At 40.5% G+C, this 13360-nt stretch overlaps 1 protein-coding gene and 1 pseudogene across 2 annotated transcripts in view; both read left to right on the top strand.

Moving 5' to 3' along the window:
* Nucleotides 1–13360, top strand: part of LOC122396185 — a 128705-nt gene that overhangs the window by 1434 nt on the left and 113911 nt on the right. The window lies entirely within an intron of this gene.
* On the top strand, nucleotides 1945–2063 carry LOC122396650 (annotated as a pseudogene).

Consider the following 13360-nt stretch of genomic DNA (forward strand, 5'->3'; position numbering starts at 1 on the left):
TAAAGTGACAAAAATGTATCGTGGGGGTTCGTAAAATATAATCGTCTTACCAAGGAAGGGGCATCGTGTGCTTAAAAAGTAACGGCAGTGATTAATTATTCATACGATAACAGAATTTTTAATCGTAATGCGCATCAATCATGAATTAATATTTTTAAAGGATTTTGTGACGTTTCGTATTAAAATATCATGAATGATGTATTTATCCTTTCCAATTAATATGGATAAGAACAGAGATGAAAAACTTTGGGAAACGTTTGCACATACTTTCGTTCAGCAAATATTGCACTTTTCTAATTTACGATATTCCATACTTTTTTTTTAACCATTCTCGGAACAGATCGGTCGAAAGGATGTGGTTTTTTACGCGTTCGATCATTCGGTTGTATTTAATAAAATGTGGTAAACGAGCTAACTGAATAGTTTGAATAATATTTAACACGATACTGGCCCGGAAGATCATATTTTCTCTTATAGCAATATCACAGTTGTATTAACAGTAACGATGATATTACGATTTTAACCGTGGCGTGCTTTTTTTTTTGTTTTTTTTAATTGCTGCCAGTTCGTTGAATAATTTGCAGCGAATGTCCGGAGCTCCGACGGTAACCGGAAGTCATCCGGTTCTGCTACTTCGTTCCAGTCGAGCTTCCTCTTATTTCGAGGCTCCTTCGAGTAGTTTCACTTGGACAAATCAGAGACAAGTTTTTTCCCCCGATGAATTATTCAGCCGCGTTCCCGTCGTTTGTTTTCTCCCGATATTAAAAATAAGCGGATGCAAGCTCTCGATTGCTACTCAGAAACGATAAATTCGGTTCTCGAGGCTTTCAGGCTTTCCCCCGGATACCTTTCACGTTTAAGTCGATTTGTCTTGTCGCGTTTCGTTACACGCGCTCTTTGCTACTTCGCGCAACTATTCCTATCTTTATAGTCGCCGCCATTTCTCAAGATTTGTCGGACCCCAACCTTCCCCGTTTTTTTATCTCCTTTCTCTGTTTCCGTTTCATCGGATTTTACCTCGTTACTCGAGCCAAGCCCAGTCGAATCTTTCCGGTCGTTTCTAATCGTTTCCTTCAGTCTTCGAATTATTTTCCTCGTATCTTTCTAGACACCGTTATTTTATTTGGTCGTGTCTAGCAGTACACATAACGTGCAAAGATCAAAGCATTTTGTTTCGTTGACAATTTTCGTTTTTTAATATTTAAATACAACAGTACGTCCGATATTTTTTTTCTCTAAATTTTACCCAACTCTGACATAATATAAACCGTTTTTTTTTCTATTTATACGCTAGTTAAAGGAACAAAAAATAACGTTCGATTCGTGACTGCAGTGAATTTTCTTTGCGTTCGTATAAAATTCATCGATTATTCGAACGTGCACCCTCCGATTAATTACCGCGACGGAAATCACCCTCTAGATCGCAGAGGACAATATTTTGCTAGAACAAGTCTCCTTCAGAGACTTATCTTCTCCGTCGAATCGAGGCATGATTTATCTTGGAATTCAATTTTCTTTCAATTGGTCTTTTAGCGTGACCAAGTGCATTTTGTTTTACATTTCCGTCGGTAGCCAACTCGAGAACGGGTCCCGTTTTATTCGCGAGTGTTCTTCAGATCTTTTTAATGCATTCGTTTCGAGCGAATTGCTCAACGACGACTCTTATCGGTTTCGTTTAAGCTTCACGCTGACTCACGCTATTTTCATCCATTCTTTTTATCCGGGTTCTTCGATTCCTTTCAATCATCAAAGCGTGTCCTCTCCGTGTCCCCCGGTAATTGTACAAATGTCTTCAATTTCAATTTATTCCTTTCACATCCCTCTATTTTATCGGAGAATGTCCATAGTCACTCGTGCTCGTACAACGGAATAAAAATACTTGTTTTTTCACGAATCCAGCCGTTGTTTCTGATACTGATACGTAATAAATTAACCACAAAATTTGCCAACGATGGTACCACGTTGAAAGCACCGGTTCTCGTCCGATCACCGAAGTTAAGCAACGTTGGGCGCGGTTGGTACCAAGATGGATGACCGCTTGGAACCACCGCGTATTGTTGGCATTATTTCTTTGTGAATATTAAACAAACAAAATAATTTCATAAATAGAAGCAACACTCGGTGTAATAAAAACAATATTCGGTAAAAATAGTATGAAAAGATTCTCATAAAAAACAAGTTTCTTTCCATTTACAGCGAATAACCATTACAGTGTACGACCACGAGTGCATATGACATTATATCGGAGAGTGTGTAATTAAAAAGTTGTACAGTTTCGTTAGAAAAACCAGTTGGAGGGGCTGAAAAATATTTCCTTTCATTTGTGCCCGTGATAGGAAGCGGCAGTGACTGTATTTATCTCGAAATATCTCGGCCCGGGGCCGTCGAAATTTTCCAGTAAACATTCGACCATTTAATCTGCAATGAATTTTAGATATTTGCTTTGCAAACGAAAGGCCGGTATTCTCGGTTTGTCTAGCCCAGTTCGATGAAACCAATCAGTCGAGTTGCCCGCGCGTATCGTCGTGTGTGTTTCTATTTCATCGTTGGAACGGTCCTCGATGCAACCAAGTTTCGAGTGGTTAAATTGTGAGAATCGACGGTTCCACCGGGTGCACCTTATTATCCACTCGAGCTTCTTCTGGCCACGCCTCAGCGATAATCCGCGGGACCGTCGATTTTATTGCTCTCGATATAACCGGGAATCGTATTCCGGGGCTAATGGAGTCCTCGAAACCTCGAACGTGTGCCCTGGTTTCTTGGAGGGCTCGCGAGGATCCTTCGACGAGCTCCTTCGTGCGAAAAATTGGGCGACACGTGAATTACGAAGCAAATCGGCACGCTTGTTTCGTCGGGATTCCCCGAGTTGAGACGAGCCGACTCGCGAAGCGGCGAATCTTAACGAGAAGTTGTGCAATTTGAACCGTAGCTAACCCGTGGTTGATCAAACAATTAATCTCGCTTAGAAATTCGACGATTTTATTTACAGTGTTGCAAGTTTAATTAAATTTCTGCTTTAACGCAAAGTTCGGCCAATGTTTACGTATTCGCGGGAAGATCAGTTCCGATTCGAAATAGCATCGAAGCGGAAACGTAGCTAATTTGAAATGTAGCAAGGAACGCTGCTCCTCCGTTTTCGAGGAATAAATTCATAAAAATGCGAAAGTGCCAGAGCAGAAAAGGCGGTTGCGTGTTCGCCTTGGGGAAACTTTCTACCGAGTTTTCTTTTTGCCCAAACCGCGACTCTATTTTCATTCTGACGTGTAGCTTTTTTTCTTCGCTCTTTCCTCGTTAAAACGTTACTTTCTATACATCACTGTTCCCGTGATGCACAAACACTGTTGGCTCCCACATGATTCGCGGAACCGAGTTATTTGGTAAATAGTTTCGAGACTAATTAAGTACGGCTTAGTGGCTTTAGGCCTTTTGTAAAATAAGGTGCATTGCCAGATGACCAAATCAAGTAACATTGAATTAAATGATGTGACACAAATTCAAAAGTAGAAAAATGTAAAAAAATATTTACAAGTATTTATCGACGTGTCTTTTCTCTGAACAGAATGCAAACGTTTCGAACGAAGATGAACGATGGCGGTTAATGAACAGCTCAACGTTCGCGCACACATCGTTCGCTCCGTTCGTTAGTGGAAAAACCATCGTTCTTCTTTCGAAGTGATCCGTAATCGGTGCAAATACGCGGATAAAAAGGACAACGCTTCTTCTCTTTAAGACCCCGTTTTTCCCCCACCACTCCGCGTAATAGCGTCGCCGATGGGCGAAAAGGAGAAAAGAAATTCAACGGCACGTTCGACGTAGCCCCGATTAGTATCGTTAATGCACGTTATGCAAACGCTATACGCGATAATTGACAATCTGATTAAAGGTAATGGACTGTTATCGTGATGAAACGACACTGTTATCGAACAAACGTGCACAATTTGAAACGGCGTGCGTATAACCGGTGCCGTTCCGTTATCGTCGCGTTTGATCTCTTCCCGATAGCAGAACGAATTCATTTCTCTCGGTTGAATTGCGAAATTCGCGACGTACGTCGCGTCTAATGTTACTCTGGCTCTGCTCATCGTCTTAATTGCATCGTTAATTGATTTTCCTCGTCTTACCGCCGATAACGAGGCAAACGCGGCTGTACGGGTTCGATGTTACTGATCGGATTTCGACAGTGAGGTCAGATCGTTACGTAGAGCAGTGCTTACGATCGAGATCGATGTACAGGGTGTTTGGCCACCCCTGGGAAAAATTTTAATGGGAGATTCTGGGGACCAAAATAAGACGAGGATCAAGAATATCAATTTCTTGACTTAGGCTTCGTTAGTAAGTTATTAAACAATATCAAATCGTTCTGGAAAAATTATGTTCGGTTGCGGGGATCAATTACAATCATTTTTAGTGAATAGACATACCCCCGAAATCCTACCCACTTTCGAGGAAAAAATTCAGGTAGCTGCTTTTTTTGGCAAAAAAAAAAAATTTTTCAAATCATTCTAAAAAAATTATTTTCGGTTGCAGGGGTCAATTACGATCACTTTTGGTGAACAGACGTACCCTCGAATTCCTACGCGTTTTCAAGAAAAAAATTCGAGAAGATACCTAAATTTTTCGACGAGAAAGAAAAGTTTCAAATCGTTCTGCAAAAATTATGTTCGGTTGCGGGGGTCGATTACAATAATTTTTGGTGAACAGATATACCCCCGAAATCCTGCCCATTTTCGAGAAAAAAATTCAGAACGAGCGGAACTTTAAATGTTAATAACTTTTTAACGAAGCCTCCATCAACAAATTGGTATTCTTGATTTTCGTCCTATTTTCACCTCTAGAATCTCCCATTACAATTTTTCCCAAGGTCGGCCGTACACCCTGTATACATAATAATTCTAATTTTTTAATAGATTAAAAATAGCATGGATATTCATTCTCATTTATTTTATAACGCGTTAGGTTTAATTTAAACAAAAGAAATCATTTATTTGTCTCGTTTTATTTCATAATTTTGCCTAGGAGTTCGACGTACATATTCTTGCTTGTTTCCTTTTAGAACGACTCGCGGAAGGTTAACCGTGCGTTATTTTATTTCGCAATTTCGCCCCGGTATTTGACGTGCATTTTCTAGCAACGAACGCGGCCGCAAATTCGTTGGAATCGTTCCCAGGATTGGCCCCCGAGTCCTCCGGAAAAATGTTCGTTTCCCGAGACGCTCGAGTGGAAAGGATCGTTCGATATCGAGCCTCCGGGTTCCGCCGCGACACGAATTTCGTCACAACAGCCGAACCGGGGGGGTGGGACTTTCTTCCGTGGGAGTAATAATCTTGGTCCAAGGTCGGGACGTTGCAACAATCGCTCGTAATTTATCGTTCCGTCGCGTCTTTGCCTTCCATTCCGTCCCCAAAGACGGTCTTCGATCTCGTGGAAAACGTTTCGGTTACGGATGTCAGAGATCACTCTAATTTGCTCACAAGGGATGCCATCAAGATCCCTGGCGCCCCGATATTTTTCTCCTTTTAATACACCGTCGAACACGTATGCCTTTTATCAGTGTCTAAGTTCCAAGGGATGAAACCTTTCCAAGCTCGAGAATTGTCCTCAAACACCGAGTAACTAGTTTTCATTAGAAATCTTCTCTCAGAACGAATTCAGATTGTAAAACAAATCGTCTATACCAACGTCATAAACGGAGGGTTGATATTCGTAACGTCTTGTCTCGCTGAGACTCGTAGAACGGTCCCCTCCGTGCCTTCCACTTTACTTTATTTGTTTGTTATTGTTTCGACGAAACCATTGACAAGAATCGTAAGAAAGTTCGAAACGAAGTAATTTTTTTATTAACTGTGACGGCTGTTTCTCTCCCGGGCGGAAAAGAAATTCCCCCATCCTTGTCGCGGATAATGGCGGGAGGAGCCTTGGAAGTCCATAACGTTTAGAGGGGTTGGAAACGATCATTTCGTTACGACATTTCTTATTTACCCCGCGAATGAAGCGAAATAACGTCATAGAATCGTAGCGACACCATCAAGGAAGACGTTTAATTACGGAAAACTTTCGCGCGACGGTATTCCTCGGATCGATCAGATCGATATTACGACTGTTTTCAATCCCCTGTTTAAAACCCTGGAGAGCGAGGCTTTTCTCGCGTTTAAGGAAATTTTATTCGTATCAGCGGTTTCGCGATGGAACGCTCGGGGCGGTGAATGTTTCGCAAGAGAGGGGCGGATAATGCAAAGTAGGATCGATTAAGGGTTCTACTCTCGCGATTAATTGAAGCCTCGCACGAGCGAGCTTCAAAGCTCCTCGGCGGTGACAATTTCGATGGGTGGACGATGCAGAATGCAGAAAGTTCCCGGTGAAACTTTATTTCTCTGACACACTTTACGGAAATTTATTCCCACACGTTATCAGGAAACGAACACCATCGATTTTAACTGAGAGATTGGCGAAAATAATTCGATGATCGAGTCAACAGTATTTCCTAACTTTTCGAGATAAGGTTCAAACGCGGAATTCTTTAAATTGGGAAACGTGTCTGGACCCACCTTTAATTTTAACGTCATCGAGATGAAAATCATTACAAAACTTCTATAGCGTTTATAGGTGTTTTCATCCCTCATTTTATGAATGTAAATTCTATCAGCAGTTTAGCTAATTAAAGCTTGTAATTTCTCATGTAAAAGACACAGTGGTTCAGGTCGAATCGAAAGATTCATTTTAGTCTAATAACTAGATTGCTTATTTAAACAACCCTCTACAGAACTATTTCATTAATTCTACTGGTAAAAACTTGAATTTCCATAAAGATAGTTAATTACTATCGCAATATTAAAGAATTAAAAAGACAGATAGTCGGAAACCGGAATCTGGCGGTTCACGATTTGAAATAAACCGAATAATCCACGATCTTTGTAGTAATTGATTTTATTATTCTACAATAGAGACAATATCATACATAAACAATAAAAATGATATCAGCTATTTACAGAGGCGAGTGTCATATTATAAACTTTCATCAATTTAATAAATGATATAATTAAACATATTTTAACGAGCCTATACAAAATATATTATGTGAATTATAAGAAGGAAAAATAACTTTTATAAACTGCATCGATTAGGTCTTCCAGGACAATATGGACAAAAAAAGCACATTTTTTAACAGCAAAATGACATTTATAAAATGCAAGACTTCGAATGCTCGTCTTTATCACAATTTTCAACCAATTTTATTAATCCCTTTTTTTAAAACCAATGTTCGTTAAACATCGATACGAGGATAGTGATTTTTTAGCAAACGAACCGCCAGATTCCGATTACCGACCACTGTGCGTATAAAGTAAATAAAATGAAAATTTCTATCGGTTCGTGGACCTCCAGATAGCACCGTCGCGGAGTATCCGAACGATCGAATGTCACGGTCGCACCGAGTTTCCGGTCTCCCGTGATTTTCAATTATGCAGAAGTGCAACGCGTTATGTCATTATGTTCAAGGTTCCCTCCCCCGGGTCTTTGTTCTTTCTATGTCACGGTCTGTTGTCGTGAATTCTTCAATAGCCACCTGTCAGCGGAAAATGAGACCGTCTGTCAAACAAAGAACATCGTCCCCTTCGTTTGGCAACGCGCCAGCAGCTTGCTGGAAAGCTAGTTTCCTCGCTCGCCGCCCGCACGCCTTTGCGTCTGGGAAAATGAAGCGAGGACGAACGGGAAACGCGTCCTCTTTCATTGCCATCGGCGTAAAGATTCGCTGGAAAAAGAGAAGTCGCGCGAAGGTTACCAAGATTTTTCTCGAGGACCCTCCGGCGACGGAAATTCCAGTTTCCTTCCGGTTTCGTGCGCTGCAATCCGGGCCAAAATTTACTCGACGCTCGTCCGTTTCGCTGGCAATTAATTTCCCCGATTAACTTCTCGTTAATTTTGTTTAGGGATCGCTAGAAACCGAAGCTCAATGTAGGAGCGCTGAATATTGCAAAAAAATATTTTAAATTGCAAACGATGGCCAAAGAAATCCAAACGTCACTCGGATTTCGAGGATCTTACGTTTCTTCTGTTTCCAAATCGATCGTTTGATGGAAAGACAACGAATTGAAATTGTAAATTCTCGAACAGCAACCGTCACTCCCGCGTACGAAATTAGAATGCATCGTGGATTTCACCGAATATTTTTGCAATCCTGCGTTCGAATCCTTTCGCGCTCGCTCGCCGAGAGAGTATCAGACGTTTATTTAATGTCGCTCCAAAGCGCTATTCTCGCGATTTTCGGGCCCCCGTTCGAACAGCGTCCACTTTATTTCAAAGCGAAACCGCGGAGCTTTTTAAGCTAACCCAGTTTGCCAAGAATTCCGCGTTGATTGAGCCAAACGACCATCGAATTTAGCATGTTCCACTTTATCTGCAACTTCGAACGCGAAAACAGTCATCGAGACGGGGACAAAGTGAGACTCTCCGTGAAACAAACCTGTCGAATAAGCTCAACTTTTCCTCTAAAAGCTGGAAACTTGCATTTCCGGTGGGGTATTGTCGAGCAACCGCGATGAATTTCTGGGCGAAAGGACGAAAGCGTCGGGTTCGCGATTCCTTAATATTTTTCAACGAGAGTTTCTATTTCTCTATCGAGGGAACAATGGAGACTGGCGGGCTAAGTCCGCTTGAAATTTTAACAACGATCAAAGGCGTTCCGAAACTCGTTCGGGATAGCTTTAAAAGCGGAGGACAAACCGCTTTGCTCTACCCCAATGGAACACCAGGGAGATCGGTGTGCTTTCCAAATACTCGCTGTGCGTGGATCTAAACTGATTCGTGTCGAGGGTCTTTCAATGAAAATTGATTTGTATGTGGCTGTGAGGGGGGGCGGGGGAGGGTACGAATCCAGTCGTTTCTATTCAAACTCATTGACGAGGACTGGAGAAACAATGTGTCATTAATTATACTTGTTCGAATTCCAAAAGATTCAATTTCATCGATCGAAAATTAAAATTCTTATATTCGTTGCAAGTTTTTATACTTGTCATAAAATTTGATAATTCGGTATTATTGTTTTTTGTTATAAAAGTTCCCTATAATTGGCATATTATGGAAATGCTGGCATTATATTAATTACACATAATTGTCTGAAATTTTTCATCCCTGCAAAAGTGTGAAGTTGAAATTATAAAATTTCAAATCGTTTTGAAAAAATTATTTTTGGTTGCAGGGGTCGATTGCAATCATTTTTGGTGAATAAACATACCCGCGAAACTCCACGCATTTTCGAGAAAAAAATTCGACTAGATGGACAAAGTCGAGAAAATTAAAAAATTTCAAATCGTTTTGGAAAAATTATTTTTAGTTGCAGGGGTCGATTGCAATCATTTTTGGTGAATAAACATACCCTCGAAATCCTACCCACTTTCGAGAAAAAAATTCAATAAATGGATCTTATCGAGAAAATTAAAAAATTTCAAATCGTTTTGAAAAAATTATTTCTAGTTGCAGGGGACTGTTACAACCATTTTTCTGAGAATTTGTCCTATCGAGAGGTTCTTCCGTCTATGTCTTCTTTTCGCGAGAAACAGTGTTTCGATCGAAGAACGAAGGCAACGACCAAACATTATTCTTTCTAAGAAAAGCAATCGACTTAGCGAGTGTCTCCTGGTTTCCGTCTTCGTACGCGAATCGTGTATGTACGTTCGACTCGTGAAACTTTATCGCTCGTCTAAGAATAGAGAAAAGTAGTTAGCCATGGAAAATGGAATTGTCCGCGTCGCTTTTCCGATTGGTTGATCCTACGGCGGTCTTGGAAATTTAACGAGCATCGATGAAATTAGAAACATTAAACGATCTTTCCTCTTCGAGAAACTTGCCCCGTTTTGAAGAGACTTTTATTGCGTGGAAGTTATAACTGTTCGCTATGGCAGTCGAGCAGGATCGATCAATTACCAGCGAAAATTTCGAGCGCCGACTGATATCACCGGGAACGAAAAACTCTTAAACGAATGAGAAAGTTTTGAATAAACGTGGAAGGAAAAGATGGAGAACTTTTGGGGAAACGTATGTATAACGAGCTTTCTTCAGAGAAATGAATATTATTGTTTACTTCGTATACATTGAATATTTCGGTAGACAATCAGAAAATTATCCTGATCAATTTTCAAGTATCGTTTAAAGACCTTCGATAACTGCGATTGCATTAGCCTAAGATTAGAAACATATATCGAAGCTCTCGCTAAAGTTAGCCGTTTTAAACGTCACATTCACGACGAAGGCTAGCAACCACTGAAATAATCTGTTGTAACATTGTCGACGAAATGTTCGAGGAAACCTTTAACATTCCACAAGCACCTGCCTAGATATAAACAAAGTTTAAAATCGCATATTTGAAACGCAAATTTCAATTTTTCGCTGCAGCCACTATGCAGGATAAAAAAACACGATTCGAGCAAACGTTATTCGGTTTGAAGAGAGCTAAAATTTTCGTTTAAAAAAACATAAGAGATCTCCTTTTCTCTTCGACGGTTGCCAAAAGATTGGTCCCTTTACAAAAAACACATTTACGATGCTCAGGAACGTGTTACAATGGTGTTTACATTAATTATTATTTTGTATGATATTCAAAAAAATAATTAACCAGTTACAATGTAATTGACAATAATTGAATCGAATTACACGAATTGAAAACGCGTAATCGAGATCTCTGTTATAAATACGAGCGCGTTGACTCGAGGGGTTAACCGGATCCGTCGTCCAAGGGTTGATACGCGTCATATTTACGTCCCGGCGAAGAGATCGCTCCTCCAAAAATAGACAGCAAATAAAGAATCGTCGGTCAACGATTCGGACAGGTCTGGTTCTGCAATTTTTAGCATCGACAGCTGCCTTTGATCCCCCGCGGCGTCGTCTCTCAAACGTCGGAGTGCTTTCGAAAGGCGGACCGCGTGTAATTTTGATTCCACGGATTGTTAACGGCCGTTCGGGTGGAAGGGGAAGAGCGAAAAGTGAAATTTCTGAGATTGCTTGGCCGGCTGCGAACGCTTGAACACGTACTCGGGGAGTTAAATACGCCGAACGAGACTCTGCTTTCCTCGCTAACAGCTGCTCCGACGCTAGAGACGATGGCTGAGGGAAAGAACCGCATTTTCGCCCGAGAACTTTATTCGACGAAGTTCGGATGTAATAACCACCGTCTGACGACCGACCAGCCACGTCGGCTGAAATTCCTCGTAAAGCATGGGAAATTACAGGCTCTGCTGGTTCGGATACTTTATTTTACACCTGTCGCGTATCGTGATTTGATTTATTCATTTATGGGAACGGGCCGCCATGTTGGACGTTGCAGTTGGTTGTTGACGAAACTCGTAATGGGTCGGTTATAAATATATGCGGACGTATAGATGGCAGGATATAAGAATAGCAGATTCAAAGAATTGGTAATGAAGCGTTGAAATTATAGAAAATTTGACTTATTCGTTTGTGGGAAGGGACGCCATGTTGGGCGTTGCAGTTGGTCGTTGATGAAACTCTTAATGTGTCGATTGTAAATATGAGAAGACGTATAGATGACTGGATATACGAATAGCAGATCCAAAGAATTAATAGTGGATTATTGGAATTATAGAATACATTTAAATTATAGAAAATTTGTTTTATTCGTTTATGGGAAGGGACGCCATGTTGGGCGTTGCAGTTGGTCGTTGATGAAACTCTTAATGTGTCGATTATAAATATATAGATGACTGGATATACGAATAGCAGATCCAAAGAATTAATAGTGGATTATTGGAATTATAGAGTACATTTAAATTATAGAAAATTTGATTTATTCATTTATGGGAAGGGACGCCATGTTGGTCGTTGACGAAACTCGTAATGTGTCGATTATAGGCAGATGGGTAACAGGATATAGGAATAGCAGATCCAAACAGTTAATAGCGAATTGTTGAAATTATGGAATAAATTATTCAAGAATAACTACCGTTTTAGTAAAATTTTTATGTCGCTATTCGCAGACGTGTGACGGATTACATTAATAATCAGCGCGAAATTACAGGTGAAGCATGTGTAGGTCATCGTTCCAGCAACGTCGATTGATTAATAATTAATTAGCGCGTGCTTGAGCTTCTTTCCACTAAGATTCTTATTAACGGACTCGTTGAAAGTGCTTAACTCGGAATATTGAAAGCTATTTTCGTTCTATTGGCGAGCGAATTTAACTCATGAAATATGCATCGTTATAGCGTGTTCGCGAATTATAGAGCAGCCTATTACAGAAACCTTCGTTAGCCACGTCCTCCAACGGATAGGCGAATAAAAATAATTCATTGAAGGACCAACAATCGAAACCTATAATTTCTATCCGGGAGTTTGATAATCCAATTTTTATTTCAAGCAATTTGCAATGATCATCGATAGGGGAAAAAGTTGCTTCAAGTTACGCGATACTTGAAATCATTTGTCTTTCGTTCGAAACATTTTAATTTGTATAAAATTCTCTCCACAACGACGCCTTTTTATTTACGCTTCTTCTTACAAACCGTGATCATCGCCGCGATGAATTCTTTTCCACCAGACACGACAATGATTTATCTTGTCCCATTTATCATACATTCAAATATCATGGTTCTTTCTCCTACAGCCACTTCTCGCTGCTATAATTCATTCTCCCCCTTCTTTGGGATTCGCTTCTTATCAACCTTCAACTTCTTCAAACGCTACCGCTTTCGTCGACGAGCATTACCAATGACAATTCTTAATAAAACTGTTCCTTTTTTGGAATTGTTCTCTCTGAACTTTATCTCTCGATGCTTTATGTTGTTTCTTTCGCCTTTCGCGTAATTAATTTTCATAAAAAGCTCATTCGACAAGATTGAATTATTTTTCTGAAATCAAATTCAAAACACGAACAACTCGAGTGACAATTCAGTCTGACAAATAAAACAGTAAAACCTGGCATTGATTGTTAGAATAACAGCGACGAAAAAGACTGTGAAGAAGAAGCAAATAAGTCACTGTAGATGTAGCTTTTTTAATAGTTTCTCAACGTTCAGAAGTTTAGTACAATGAAGATACGCTATTGTTATCGTTGTGTATCACGAGAAGATCGATATTTTTTCGGATTTTTTTCCCCGTTGATCGAGTTCGTTCCTTTCGGAATAAGTTGAGATTCGCGATCCAGGATGGAATGTCTTCGCGTATGTCAGCTCCTTGCGTCCGGGTGCTCTGTCCTGGCAAGTATTCCGTTAATTTCCATCGTGGTTCGATATGGTTGCCGGCGAAACTCGTCCTGAATAGTTTCCGCGGTCCACAATGTTCGAGGACGCGGCGGGGCTTCGACCGGAACGCGAAATTCCCCGAATGATTCGCCGCCGATTAAACGGCTTCCCGT

The sequence above is a fragment of the Colletes gigas genome, unplaced genomic scaffold, assembly GCF_013123115.1.
Source record: "Colletes gigas isolate AHSC1104 unplaced genomic scaffold, ASM1312311v1 Colletes_gigas_Sc00007, whole genome shotgun sequence".
Lineage (NCBI taxonomy): Eukaryota > Metazoa > Arthropoda > Insecta > Hymenoptera > Colletidae > Colletes > Colletes gigas.